Raw genomic sequence first — 13,308 nt, forward strand, 5'->3', positions numbered from 1 at the left:
TTAACGGGCAAATCTGGTAACAAGAGGCATTCACTTGTTGGGTGGCAGGGGGACTTGGAGCCTGCCTCTGCCAGCTCTGGCCATCAGGAAGCTCTGGACTGCCCCTTTCCCCAGCCCTGCCAGCTGTTAACTGTCAACAGTGGTGGGAGGGGAAGAGGAGGGGGGAAGAAGAGTCCTCCTGTCACATGTACCTCTCCCCAGCTACTCCTGCTGGTATCTTGTGGGGAGCTGGTCCAGGCCCACATGGTAGCAGCACATTTCTCTGTTGCCCCATTGCCCCCCACATTGTAGCATGAACTGAACTAATGTAGCTGATGTCAGCATAGAAAGTAATAATAGTGAAATGTAACCATTTTAGTCTTGTCCTGTAAGCAACTTGAAAACTCCATCTTGTATCCTTCTGCTTGATATAAGTGAATGAACTCTGCATAGCCTTTATGTATGAGTGCGTGTAAAAGAGTGAATGGTAAGAGAATGGCATAGAGATGGGAGAAGAAAATTTAACTGTTTGTATAAGCAACAAGGCACCAAATGTAAGTTACCAGTCAGTAAACTAATTAATGAATGGCTGAAGAATCCCTTTGAGGCCTAGGGCACAAAGAAAATAACAAGGAGAAAAAATGCACCCATCCTGCCAGACGGACAGCAAAAACACTCCATGGCTAAGATAAGCTGAAGACAAAAGAAGAACCGCAAAAAAAGAAGCTGGGTATGGAAAAACCCCAAAGCACTGAAACAAAGGATGCCAATCCCTATAAAAGAACACTTTGAAAATGCCAAATTGGGCGAGTCTCTTCCTCTACTGCTGTTTCATCAGAGCACAGATGCATCTGTTCACCCCGCTCCAGCTGTTATCTTCAAATCTGCTATCTTCAAATCATCATCATCTACTCAATAAGCACAGGTTGGCCACCCTGGGCTGATATTGAGCAACTATTGCTGGTAACTATATCTGGTGTATGTGTGGATGAAATAGTTGTGTTGTGTATGCGTATGCATGTGTATAATGGTGTGTATGATGATTGGTGTCTGTTTGTATGAATGGTGTGTCTGAACCTCTATGTCTAACTCACGTAATCAATAAACGCGGCACCTTACCTTATCCCCCTTTATAAAGTCTTGCTTATGATTTGAGCAATTGTCAATTTGTGTAACAACATGAGTGTCTTGACAGTGGCAGAGGCTGCCACACATGGAGCAGAAGCAGAGGGCAGAAATGGAACTCTGCCACCTTGCAAGCCTGGCCCAGCTTCTCCCAAGACCCCATCAGGGTCTTGGCCCTTGAGGCAGGCCCATGAGGCAGGGGAACTCTGTTTACCTTTCTCTAACCCCAGCTCTGCATGCATAGCCATGGCTGCTGCTGTCAAGATCCTCAAGTGGAGGAAGGAACGGAGCCCTGCCCTCCCCACCACACCACAGGCACCCAGCCCAGCAAAACCTGATGAAATCTTGGGGGGAGCTAAGCTGGGCCCACAAAGTAGGGGGCTCTGTTCCCCCTCCCAGTGTAGCAGCCTCTGCCACTGTCTAAACACTTGCAAGGGGGTGGAGGGAAAGGGAGCCCTCCTACCTCACAGACCTGGTCCAGCTCTCCCCAAGCCCCAGCAGGGGTACATGTGGCTGTGGGGCTCCCATTCTCCACCCCTCCTCCCCCCCCCCCCCCCCCCACTACACAGAGAGGAGAGACTTTGTCTCTTCTCTGTGACAGCCATACAAAGCTGCATGAGATGCAGGCAGAATCACCCAAAATTAACCCTTGCAGGTAACCTGTACACAAATTCCCTAAGGTGCTCTGCCTCAGAGCACCCCGTCTGATACTTCAACAGACAAGGGTTACATTTTTAGAAGTGCTCTGCAGCCACGACCATTTGTTATATTATTGCTGTACAGCTCTTTCCAGGGCCTCATTGCACAAAAAAATGTAACTGTTCTAAGCAGCCTGAATCAGTCAGTCAGAGTATAAGGCACTGACCCAGGTATAACTAATCAAGGCCTGCTGACTCCAAGTTACTTCCCTCTGATTGGTTATGGAGCTGCATTTAAGGAACTGCTCCAGCACCTAAATCTTGCTGCACAACACACTGGTGTTCAGTTTCTGAGCAGCTCCTGCCCCAGCTACATCTTTGATTTCCTCTATTCCTGACCCTGCCTTCAGCTCACTCCTGGTTTCCAGTCTCTGGATTCTCCCTGTATATTTGTTTCCTGACTCCTGACCCTGGTTTGGCTTACTTTTGGACTTTGTCCTGTCGGTTTTCCTATGGACTTGATAACTAGGGCTGCTTGCAAACAAAAAAAGGAACTTTGCTTTTAAAATTTGCACACTCCCATGCTGAACCCAGCACATGCCCAGAAGAGGGATTGCATTAGCTAGATCTGACTCATCCAAGGTTTATATAGATCAGTTGCTTTAGTGGAACTTTTTTGGTGCTTTTATCTGATAGCTGTTTAAATCAGAGTTAGATAAAAGCACCAAAAAAGCCCCACTGAAGCACCCAATCTATATAGACACTGTGGAGCTGGGTCAAAATAATGTGCTAGTTCTTCCAGTAAAGCATTTTTTATTGTTGTTGTTTTTTAAACGTCTGCAGACAGCCTAGGTTTCTAATTCCTGACCCTGGCTTGGCATTTTAGCTCCTGACTTGTGATTTCCAACTCTTACCCCTGCTACCCCCAGCTCCATGCTGATCTCTACCTACTAGGCCATCCAGCCTGATGAACCATGACACAGGGCTGCCCTATGAATTGCTGCCATTTGTTGCCAGACAGACTAAGGGAGCCTGCAGATCATGCTGAGATGTGTACACAGGGTGTTCCCTGCCCATCTCCCTCAGCTGCACAGTGCCAGCACTGCAAGTTCTTCACTCTTCTGGGCCTCAGCATTCTCTACCAGGATAACAAACCTGGGAGAATTCTCCCAAATTATTTGAATGTGTGTATACAGCCTGATTCTTTTCCTCTGTGACTTGGGCACAGAGCAGAATGCACAACACATGGTTCAAGGGGTTACATCTGTGAGGGATTAAATGCTCCACTGTCATGTATCAGATAGGGTTTAACTGACTGCTGAACTACTATCAGGAAAATGAAGGTAAAAAATATTTTAGGAAAAAAAACCTGTCTCACAGTATAAACCTATTGTTCACATTTCAGGAAAGAAACAATGTTAAAAGAACAAAAAGAGATATCAGTTTCCTCACAGAGTCAATATCACTCTTGAGTCCCATGTTAAAATTACATTGCTCAGTAAAATGGAACACTCAGATGACAGAGAAATCCAGCTAATCCTCGAGAGAACTTCTGAGGATTCTGTTGTTTTGCCTTTAAAATATATTTGCCACTTCGACAATTAATAGATAGAAGAATTGTTTGAAAAAGCTATTCTCTGCCACTCCACAAAATATTCTCCCCAGCAGCCCTCCATTAAGCTTTGGCCATTAAATGTATTTTAAAAAATGGCTGTGCAAAAGTAGGAAGTTTGAACCTGAATTTGAATGTTACATTTATCATGATTTAAACTAGTGTTTCTCAACCTGTGGGTTGCAAGACTATTTGAAAGGGTCACAAGCAAGTCCCAGAAAAACATGGGAAAGCATGGGTTTCTCCTTGCAGGCTGACAGCATTCCAGCCTGCAAGGAGCTGCTTGGGGCAATTGGAAGCAGTGGGCACACATGCACCTGCGTCTGCACATATACGTGGCTGACCTGCAGCCAGGCAGGGTCGTGGGGCCAGCCCCAGAAGCTGGATGCGAGAAGAAGGTGCCTGCGGGCACTGAGGGAAGGTGGCCAGGCACCAAGGCTGCATTAGTTGCATGACTAGGCTGGTGGCACCGGGGCTGGTGCCCATACTGGCAAGGGTAGAGCAGCTGGGAGACACTGCTCAGGGGATGGGAGCGGCCATAACCAGGCTGCCTAGCACACCACAGGAGCCCAAGCCCAGGGCAGTGGGGTGCCAAAGGCCTCCCATCCTACTCCCTCCAGCCTCTGCTGGGGCCGGACTCATTCCGCTACCACCTGCATGAGCCGGAGCCACTGCAGCCACCACATTCCAGCCTGAGCGAAATGGGAGCAGCTAGGGACCCACTTTGGTAGGGGTGGTGGGGGCCAGGGGACTGCAGGTTGGGAGTGAGGAGCACCAGCATGGCTTGGGATGCCAGGGGACTTTGGGTTGGGACTGGTCACTGGTGTTTAAAAAATGGGTCCTGGTACAAAAAAGGTTGAGAACCGCTGTTTTAAACAAAAAACAATTTGTTTGCTTTGTTTTTGCAGCAATCAAGAACTGACCTGAATCCTTGGGAATCAACAGAATGTAAACAGCGTGTTATGATCTCCTTCTTCATGGAGTCTATGAACTAGAAAGTTTCAAAGACTGTGAAACACACCTGAGATGCTGGGTATATATCGAGTCCTGTGCTACCCTGCTATTGATACTTATGCTAGCTAGTTTAGAGTCCATTTGATTCAAATGCAGACTTATCACAGACTATAATTAAGCTTTCCATTCATTGTACCCATAAACACTGACTTCCTTAATTTCCATATTGAGTGTAGGGTTTTTTTTGAAGCATCATTTTGTAAAATCATCCCTTCCTTTAAAATTTCTTTTAGTTAAACTGTTGCCAGGAATCATTTTTCTTAATACTAAAGATGGGATTGAATATTAACATGAGAGAGAACATTAGAATCCCTAGACCTAGCAAATCCATGGTTCTTACATGTGCTGTTCCTAGACGCCTGATCCAATGCGCCAAAGTGCCCTTATGGCAACTACATGGGTGAAACTAAACAGTAACTTTGCACCAGGATGAACTCTCACAGAAACTAATATAAAGGACACCCACCAACCCACCCACCCATTAGGAGCACATTTCTCACAGAACAACCACACTCTCTCTCTGACATCACTATCCTTGTGCTCAAGGGAAATCTACCTGACACCTTTTAAAGGTGAACCTGGGGGAAAAATGCATAAGTTGCCTGGGCCCTAAGAACCAAAGCCTAAACACTGATATTGATTTTATGATACATTATAATTTTACCTGTGTAACCCTTCTGCTGGGCACCAGTTGGCAGCAAAAAGGGCCAGGTTCATATTTCAGGGTACCTTATGAATTATACCAGTGGCTTGAGCCCCCACCCAGAAATCTGGAAACACTAAATTTGCTGGGGCATCCCATATAAAGAAAACCCCTACCCCTCAAGCAGTGTAAACACAAGACTCAAATCTATTACAGATAACAAAAAACATTAACTATAATTCTAAAACACTGTTAACTACCAAGCAAAGTCTATAAGTCCTGGGGACGCTTCACCCATACCCAAGCACTCTGGAACTTGGGGCAGGTATTTCTGGGGCCTATCCCCCTATACCTGCCCTTCAGCAATGAGTTGGAAAGGGGGCCCCAAACTGGAGAGTCCTGAGCTGTTCCTTGGGTTCACTGTGCCGCGGGGAGCTGCTTGAGAGCACATGGGTCCTTCTGGGTTTCAAGGGGTCAGTTGCTCCTGGAGATGTGGTAGAGTGTGGACTTCCATTTCCGTGTGGTGGCTTTGAGGGGCTAACTGCAGCTTTTGTCAGCATACCGAACCCCAGAGATGCGGGGTGGAACATTTTCCAAAACAGAAAATTTCCCAGTGTTTTATTCTTCCGTGGGAAATTTTCCATTTCTAAAAATTCATTGTTTCAAAAAATTCATTAGTAACAATGAATGGATGCCAATACAATATTAGGCAAGCTTGGCAGTTTCAAAGTTGTAATTAATGTTTTTCAGGCGATTATCCCTAGGAAGTGTCAGAGTACATATATGTTTTATTGATTTGTAAACAGAAGGGTAAATACACTCATATAATAATCCAAACCAAAAATCAAGTTATGAATTCACCTAATTGGCTGTGCAGGTCAAATCAGAACCAAAGCATGGCATATCATGCACAGTTCTTTGGTGTGCTAAAATTAGTGTGTCAAATAGCTTTCGGTGCCTTCAGTTTTTTTCTTAAATTTAAACACTATAAGTGAAGCACATGCTACTGTGTATCGTCTGTACATTTTTTATAAGTATTCCAGTAAAAATAATTTCTTTCCACATAAATCTTTGAATATAACATTTAAACCACATTAAGTGGGCTGTATTTAATTTTTTTCCTAGTTCAAATACTTGTGGCTATTGGGACATAAAATTAACGTGGGGGTACATTTTTAGTTTTGTGTACTAAATAGAAGTCAAATAAACATACTAAATCAGATCACGCTATATTTAGGGCATTGGAAAATGTTCCAGAAAACCCACATTTCTGCCGGACCCCAAAATTCCTAGTGCCAATCCCAGCTCTGTTGGGCAGAAAACTGTGAAAGAACTTGAAGGAAGGGCCAGGCTTATCTTAGCTTGAGCCTGAACTACAACTAGCACCCAATCACACTTCTTGACCGGGGCATAAACTACAAAAGGGACAAAAGGAGGCTAGGCCTATTTCACTGGGCCTCAACTAGCAGCAAAAGTTGGCTAGGCTTATACAGCACTGAGGCCTGGATAAATAATAAATAGTACCAGATCTCACCCTGGCTCAAACCGTGCCAGGCTTCACCCTGGCCAGCCAAACATATGGCTGGGGTTCAGCCACACAGCTAAGCTAAAACGCAATAGCTGTGAAACAGCAAAAAGGGCCCAGGTTCTAACCTGGACATTCAGTCTCAGCTACACCATTGTGTACAATGCAATTATAAAACAGAGGGGCCAATTACTGCCAGGACCCATTCCTGGTCAGTCTCTTCAGGGATTAATCATCCCATATCAAGGCCTGCGTGGCCCAAACTGCCAGAACGTCATGCCCAATCAGTTTGCTCCAGGGATGAATACCACCATGGTATTATTGCACTCAAGACAAAAATGGGGAAAGAGGCAGGAAAATAGGAGTCTCGCACTCTAAGACAGACTTTCTCTCCCTATACCGGAGTCTTTCCTGCATCATAGTTTTTGCTTGCCTCTCCAGTGAAGTGTGTGCGTGGGGGGGACCCCCTCCCATAGGGACCAGGTTTTCTGGCTCCCAATTCAGCTGTGCAGCTCTCAGCAGCCACTGTCCAGTCTTTCTCACAAACAATCTGCCTGGAGGATCTTCTAGCTAGTGAGGCCAGAGGATTTTTACATACTTTGCCCAGATACAGGCCCAAGCTTGCTGTGTACTGAGCACATGGCCAGAATCACTAAACTGGTTTTACAGGCTCTTTTGAGGACTCTTAAAACAGTGGTCTGGACACAGTGAGAGGCAGGGGGTGGCCCTCTTCTAGACCCACCACCACATAAAACCCCCACAATATACAACTACCAAAAGCACACACTTTACCATAAACAACTCCAAGTGTGTGTGGGTGTTACACCTCATTCCTGAATTGTTTCCACATGTGAAAGGTGAGGATGACCCTCCTCCCTGTTGACAGGCCTTGATCTCCCAGTAATCAGCTTCTTTTCTTCTGCTAATTGTATGTCTGCTACCCCTGGGAAATTATCTGATCCCCTCCCACTAGGGGCATTTACTATGCTGTGTCTGCCTTGTTCTGATTAGACACGATAAAGAATGTCTTGCACTCAAAAGCTTGTCTAACTTTCCAAACTACATCGTTGGTCCAATGAAAGGTATCCCCTAAGAAATCCTTGCCTCTCTCAGTCTTTACAGACAAATTCAGGCTGGTGCACCCCTAGCACCCCTTAAGAAGTTCTGTTAAATTGACAGGCACAAGGATATCTCAGTGTGAATCTGGCTGGAGGGCTTAACAAAGCAACATTTTATCAGGGCTGAAAGAGGGCAGATGGCAGTGCAGAGCCCTTCCCTTACTTGTGGTTCTGAATGAAAGTGGCTAGAAGAGGATTAGAGGACTTTCCCCTATAGCTTGTCCCTCCTGTGGGAGGTATTACTGTAGAAGAGCTACCTCCCACTGGAGCCAGCAGGTATTCCTCCAGGAGACAGTGGGTGATTGAAGGCAGGAGGGAATATCACTTCTAAAGAAAGAAGAGGAAATGGTTGTGGACTAGCAGGTGGTCCAACAAGTGGAATCAGAAAAAAAAATCCAGGAAGTAGGTTGTAACTGAGTTAGCAGGACCACTTGGACCCATGCAGCTAGATCAGAGACCCACCACAAATCACTCTGCAACCTAGCTTCAGAGTGCACAGAGAGGTTGCACCAAGACAAACAGATTCTGTTAAAAGGGACCCTTGGGACCTAGATTTTTATTCTGTATAGCTTGGTGTGGGGCATGGCTGAATGCTGTATTAAGTCCTCCTGGGGAAAAAACGTGATGCATAAGCCGTGCCAGCTTTCTTTTTGGGCTTTAATCCTGGTATTGCTTAGGGATTCAAGTCCCAGTAGTAATGGTGCTGTTCTATTGTGACTGCTACATCCATTGTGGAGAGTTTACATTGCCTTTGCAGTAGAAGGTTGCTGCTTGGAAAGCTGTACCTAACAGGAAAACTGGGGCACCTCTCCACCTAATCATGTTTTATTCCCACTTCAGAAGAAAAAGAAAATCTTATTTCCTGATACATATTAGCCATTTTCAATATGATCCATTTATAGTTAGTTACAACTTATTTCTAAAACAATGGCCTGACAATAATCTTTTTAAAAATTCCCTTTTCTATGGCTTGAATACACTCCCTTTGAAGTCAGTGAAAGCCTTTGAATTTGCTGAGAGTGGTTTTAGGCCTGTATGCTGCAAGCAGGACTTGGCTGATTGGATTAAAAAAAAAAATTTAAAAAAAGCTCACTTTCATTCACTGCATTTAAACACAGCACTAAAACCTTCAAATAAAAAGTCTTCTAGTAAAAATCTTAATTTTTCAAACATGTTAGTCTAATTATTATTCATCTGTGCTAGCATGCTGTGATATTTCTAGCAAGACTTTGTGCCTCATATATCATTGTAATTAGTAAAGTGGGGAAACACATTCATCCCCTCTTCAAAGCAGAAAAGTACTATACTTTAATCTTAAGTACATCATAAGCAGCAAATAGCTATAGCAGGAGCTAAATAAGAGGTAGTTGAAGAATAACACTGGAATTTATTACAAGAAACTACCATTGGATGAAAACCATTTCTGATGGTTATTGGACAATATACAAAATTCTGTTAGGAAAAATCAATAAGGCATAGCAATTGACAGGGATAGGAACACAAATTTCTAAAATGGGAATGAGTTTACAGGTTTTGATGTCTTGCACAAAAGTTGGGGAAGGGAAAGATCACACTGATTATGACAAACCTGCTGCAACGTCCTCTAAGGTAGTTTTCAGTTCTGCTAGTAGCGTTAATTCAGTTAGTGGATTTTTTTATAAAAAAAATTCTTGAAAAAAAAAAAAATGTCCTGTAACACACACTCTCATGAATGCAAAGATCAAAGAGAAAAAGGAGGACAAGCAATCCTATGACTAGGGCAATAATAGAGCTTGAATGCAGTCAAGAATACACTTGGAGTAAACCATAGTGTATGACTAACATTTCTGATTTTTCCTAATTGGATATAGTACTGTGCTACTGAAACAATCAATTATAATTTGAAAGAATGTTAAATTGGATTGAATGCTGAACCATAAGGACATCTATTTTTACATGTGGCGTAGGATAAATTTAACTTTCAACATTATTAAAGTACAGCTGAACATGTTTCTGAGCTAAGAGTGAAGTATTATCCATCCCTAGCATCTTGTATTGAGGATCCCAAAGAATTTTCCAAACAATCATTGTGGATCTAACCTAGAAATTATTTAAGCCTGACAACACCACTCTAAGAAATACTAGCATTATAGCCGTGGGCCCGATTCTGATCCTATGACTGTCAGTTAAAAATGCAAACTACTTATTGGGGTACCTATCTCAGCAGCCCACATTCCAAAAATGTTGGTTCAAGTGTCTTGCCTAAGTTTACAAGCTATGTCAGTGTCAGAGCTGGAAACAAAACCTAAACTTTATTTATCCCTACCATGCTACGTCCCAGAGGCAACACGGTTTGAAACTACTTCAAATAATCAGGAACCATGTTTGTGCATATGTCAAGGACCACATAGACAGGGACTGGAAAGCTAAATTGTTAGGATAAATTCTATGCATTATTCTGTCAGTCTCAAACAAAAAATTTCTTTTGCACTGTACTTGTCTTTTGAACAAGTCTGATTCATCATTTCTTTAAAGTTACTCTTTTAAACTTTGGAAGCTAGATGTTCATTTTGTGTAAATTATCGTAGCTCAGCCAAAAATCAGTGAAGCTATGGATTTCAATTTTATACATAGAAAACAGCCACAAAGAAGTTAAAGGGCTAACGCAGCTATTGCCACTCAGTGGGAGGGTGGGGGCAAATTTATCCTAAACAGGCCCTGTCTCCGGCTGCCTTTCCTCCACTGCAGTTCCTGTATCATGGACTATAAAAGGAAGATGGCATATTCCAATACAGAATCTAGCCCTTGCTGTAGATTTTTAAGAAGAGAAAAATCATCATTTTGAGACGGATCATTTGGTACTGTAAATATTCATAGCTTCGTTGAGTTTGTACAGTGAAAAAGATTGTTTGCTTGAGACCGACAGAATAGTACATAGAATTTATCCAAGTTATTGGGTTGAATGTAGAGGAATTGGGTACAGCAGAAGAGCCTCTAATACACAGGTGATCCAATCAGAACATCACCCAGTAAACAGAACAAAGTAATTTCTTTTTAAAAAAAAGAAGACTGTACATTGCTGTGTAGTTAGGTAGTTATTAACTTCCCTTTCACCTTAGTACTAGAGCACCTCCCAGTGATTAATCCATCTTACCTACACAACACTATAAGCTAAAGAAGATGGGTGGGGGGACAGGGTGGAACAAAGCCTCCTCACCTCATGGCCTGGCCCAGCTCTCCCCATTACACCATCCAGGGTAGCTGGGGGAGGGGGGCAGGAGGCAAGGGGCATTCCCATCTTCCACCCCTTGCCTGGGCCTCTTGATAGCAGTAATACATAGCTGCCAGCTGGGCTTTGCTGTGGCCAGAACTGAACGGGGCAGGGTGGAAGAGAACTTCTTGCCTCATGGACCCAGGCCAGTTCCCCAGCCAGGGTAGCTGGGGGGTGCCCACATGGTGAGGGGTCTTGGTTCCATCTCCTCCCGACCCCCATCCCCCTGCCCCCAGGACCAGCCATTGTAAAGCCCAGCCAGCAGCTGTCAGCTGCTGCTGTCAAGAGGCTTGAGTTGGGGTGGGGAAGGGAGCACTGGGTTGGCAGCCTGCTTGGAAACTGCTGGATCACCCCCACCTGCTGCCAGGGCAGGTGCAGACAAGCTCAAGTCCTCCCAGTGCTCTGATCTCTTGGGTGAGGGGGAGGGCTCTAACTCATGGCATTTTATGTAAAGCACTTTGTTAGAGGACCTCCCCTAAACATCTATAGGTACTCTAAACGTCCCCATTAAGGTGCTCGAGTGTGGCTGCTGAATTTAAGCTTTGAAGGTTTTCAACAAGACAGATTTTTCCTTTGATCAAACCCTGGTTCTTGATTCTGTGCTCCTGACTTACCTAGTCCTCATCCCTTGCCTAGCTCCTGCCTGAACCTTTGCCTAGTTTCTAGTTTCCAGCTTCTGCTACCCTGTGATGTCTGAACTCCTAGCTCATGACCTCCAGCTCTAAACTCCCAGACTTACACCATTACAACTAAACTCTGACCCCCTCATATCTGAGTTGCACCTGTAACAGTCTTGCTGCTTGTTTTTTTTAAACCCATTATTTCCAGTGTGACGGGGCAAACTCAGTGCTGGCCCACTCACCTGTGTTTGGGTAATCCGCCCGCCTTACTTGCCTGCCACGCCTTGTTGTTAAATAATTTGGATGTTAATTAAGCAGAAGGCTGTCCTTCGTACACTCTGCTGTTGACAGGCAGGAAGCACAGGACTCCAACCTTCCCCTATCGTGTCCCATGCCTCGCAGATGACATACTTCTGCTTGATTGATACTTTGGCTTGAGACCGGGCCAAACTCAGTACGGTGTTAGGCCTCTCTCATTCAGCCTGTTCAGGACCTCACACATACAGCCTCCCTCTCACTGTGGCCTCTACCACTCCAACTGCTCTCACCAGGCCTCTCACACTTATGCCCCTTACTGGGCCTCATTCACAGCACCCTGCTCTCTTGAGTGACCATGTAGGTCAGCAGTTCTGAACCTTTCAGTTGGCGTACCCCTTGGTCTCAGGGTGAGACTTCACGTACCCCTTTCAATTGTCAAGGCTTTGTCTAACACAGTTTGAAGGGCCTAAAAAAGGTATTAAATATATCTCACATACCCCCTGATGAAGCTTCACATACCCCCTGGGGGGTACATGTATCCACGGTTCAGAACCACTGACGGAGGTCATCAGGCTTGTCCCTGTATTCCTTGGCTAGCCCTGGCACAGCCTTTTGGGCCTCTCCTGTGACCCTCATCTGCATTGCCTCACTCAGCCTCAGGCCCACTTGCGGCCTCTAGCATCCAAAGGCTTACCCGGGCATCTCTCTGCCCACTTCCTCACTGGGGCTCAACACGCTTGCCCCCACTGCTGGGGCTCCAGGGTCTTATACCCCTACAGGCTCAGGTGTCTTCCATGGGCATACCTGGCCCCACTACTCTCTAGGGTCTTACACCCCCATGGATTCAGGTACCATCCATGGGTGTGGCTGGCCCCACTACCCACTCTGGGCTCAGGTGCCCCTCACCAGGCGTGCCTGGCCCTCCTCTCCCCTGATGTTGTTAACCCACTGGATGTTGGAGGCTGAGGTTAAGGCACCCCTACCTGCCTTTCACCAGGGAGGTAACTGGCCTAGCATTTCTTGGGAACTCCCTCACCACAAAGAATCACACCAGACCACCCTTCCCCAGCAGGGTGCAGTTTTATGTCATGCCCAGGACCAGGAGCTGCCTGCCATCTCCATAGCTCTTGCCCTTACCTCCACAATGTTCCCTGAGCAGCAGCTCAGCTGGACATTGACTCCTTGGCCGCTGGCAGCAAAGTGCTGCCCCAGCCCTGGGAATCAGGATCTTAAAATGGCCACCCCATCAGGGCTGGCCTGCACCTGTCTGCTGCCTGCTCTCCTCCTTAAAGTGGCAGGCACCAAAGGTGCTCTGCCACCCACCTTCCCCCTTAAAATGGTTCCTAGGGGTGGATTTCCCTGCTGCTCACAATGCAGGCTCACTCAGAGCCTGCAACAGCCCTTAAGTGATAAGCACCCTGCTGGTGCTCCACCACACCACCATTGGTCCTTTTTGTTTTTCTTTCTCTGTGAAAGGGCACTTTAATACCCAGTATTTCCCCTGTGACTGCATTTATACACAGTAA

The sequence above is a fragment of the Gavialis gangeticus genome, unplaced genomic scaffold (genome assembly GCF_001723915.1).
Source record: "Gavialis gangeticus isolate Ggan-Ray unplaced genomic scaffold, GavGan_comp1, whole genome shotgun sequence".
Lineage (NCBI taxonomy): Eukaryota > Metazoa > Chordata > Crocodylia > Gavialidae > Gavialis > Gavialis gangeticus.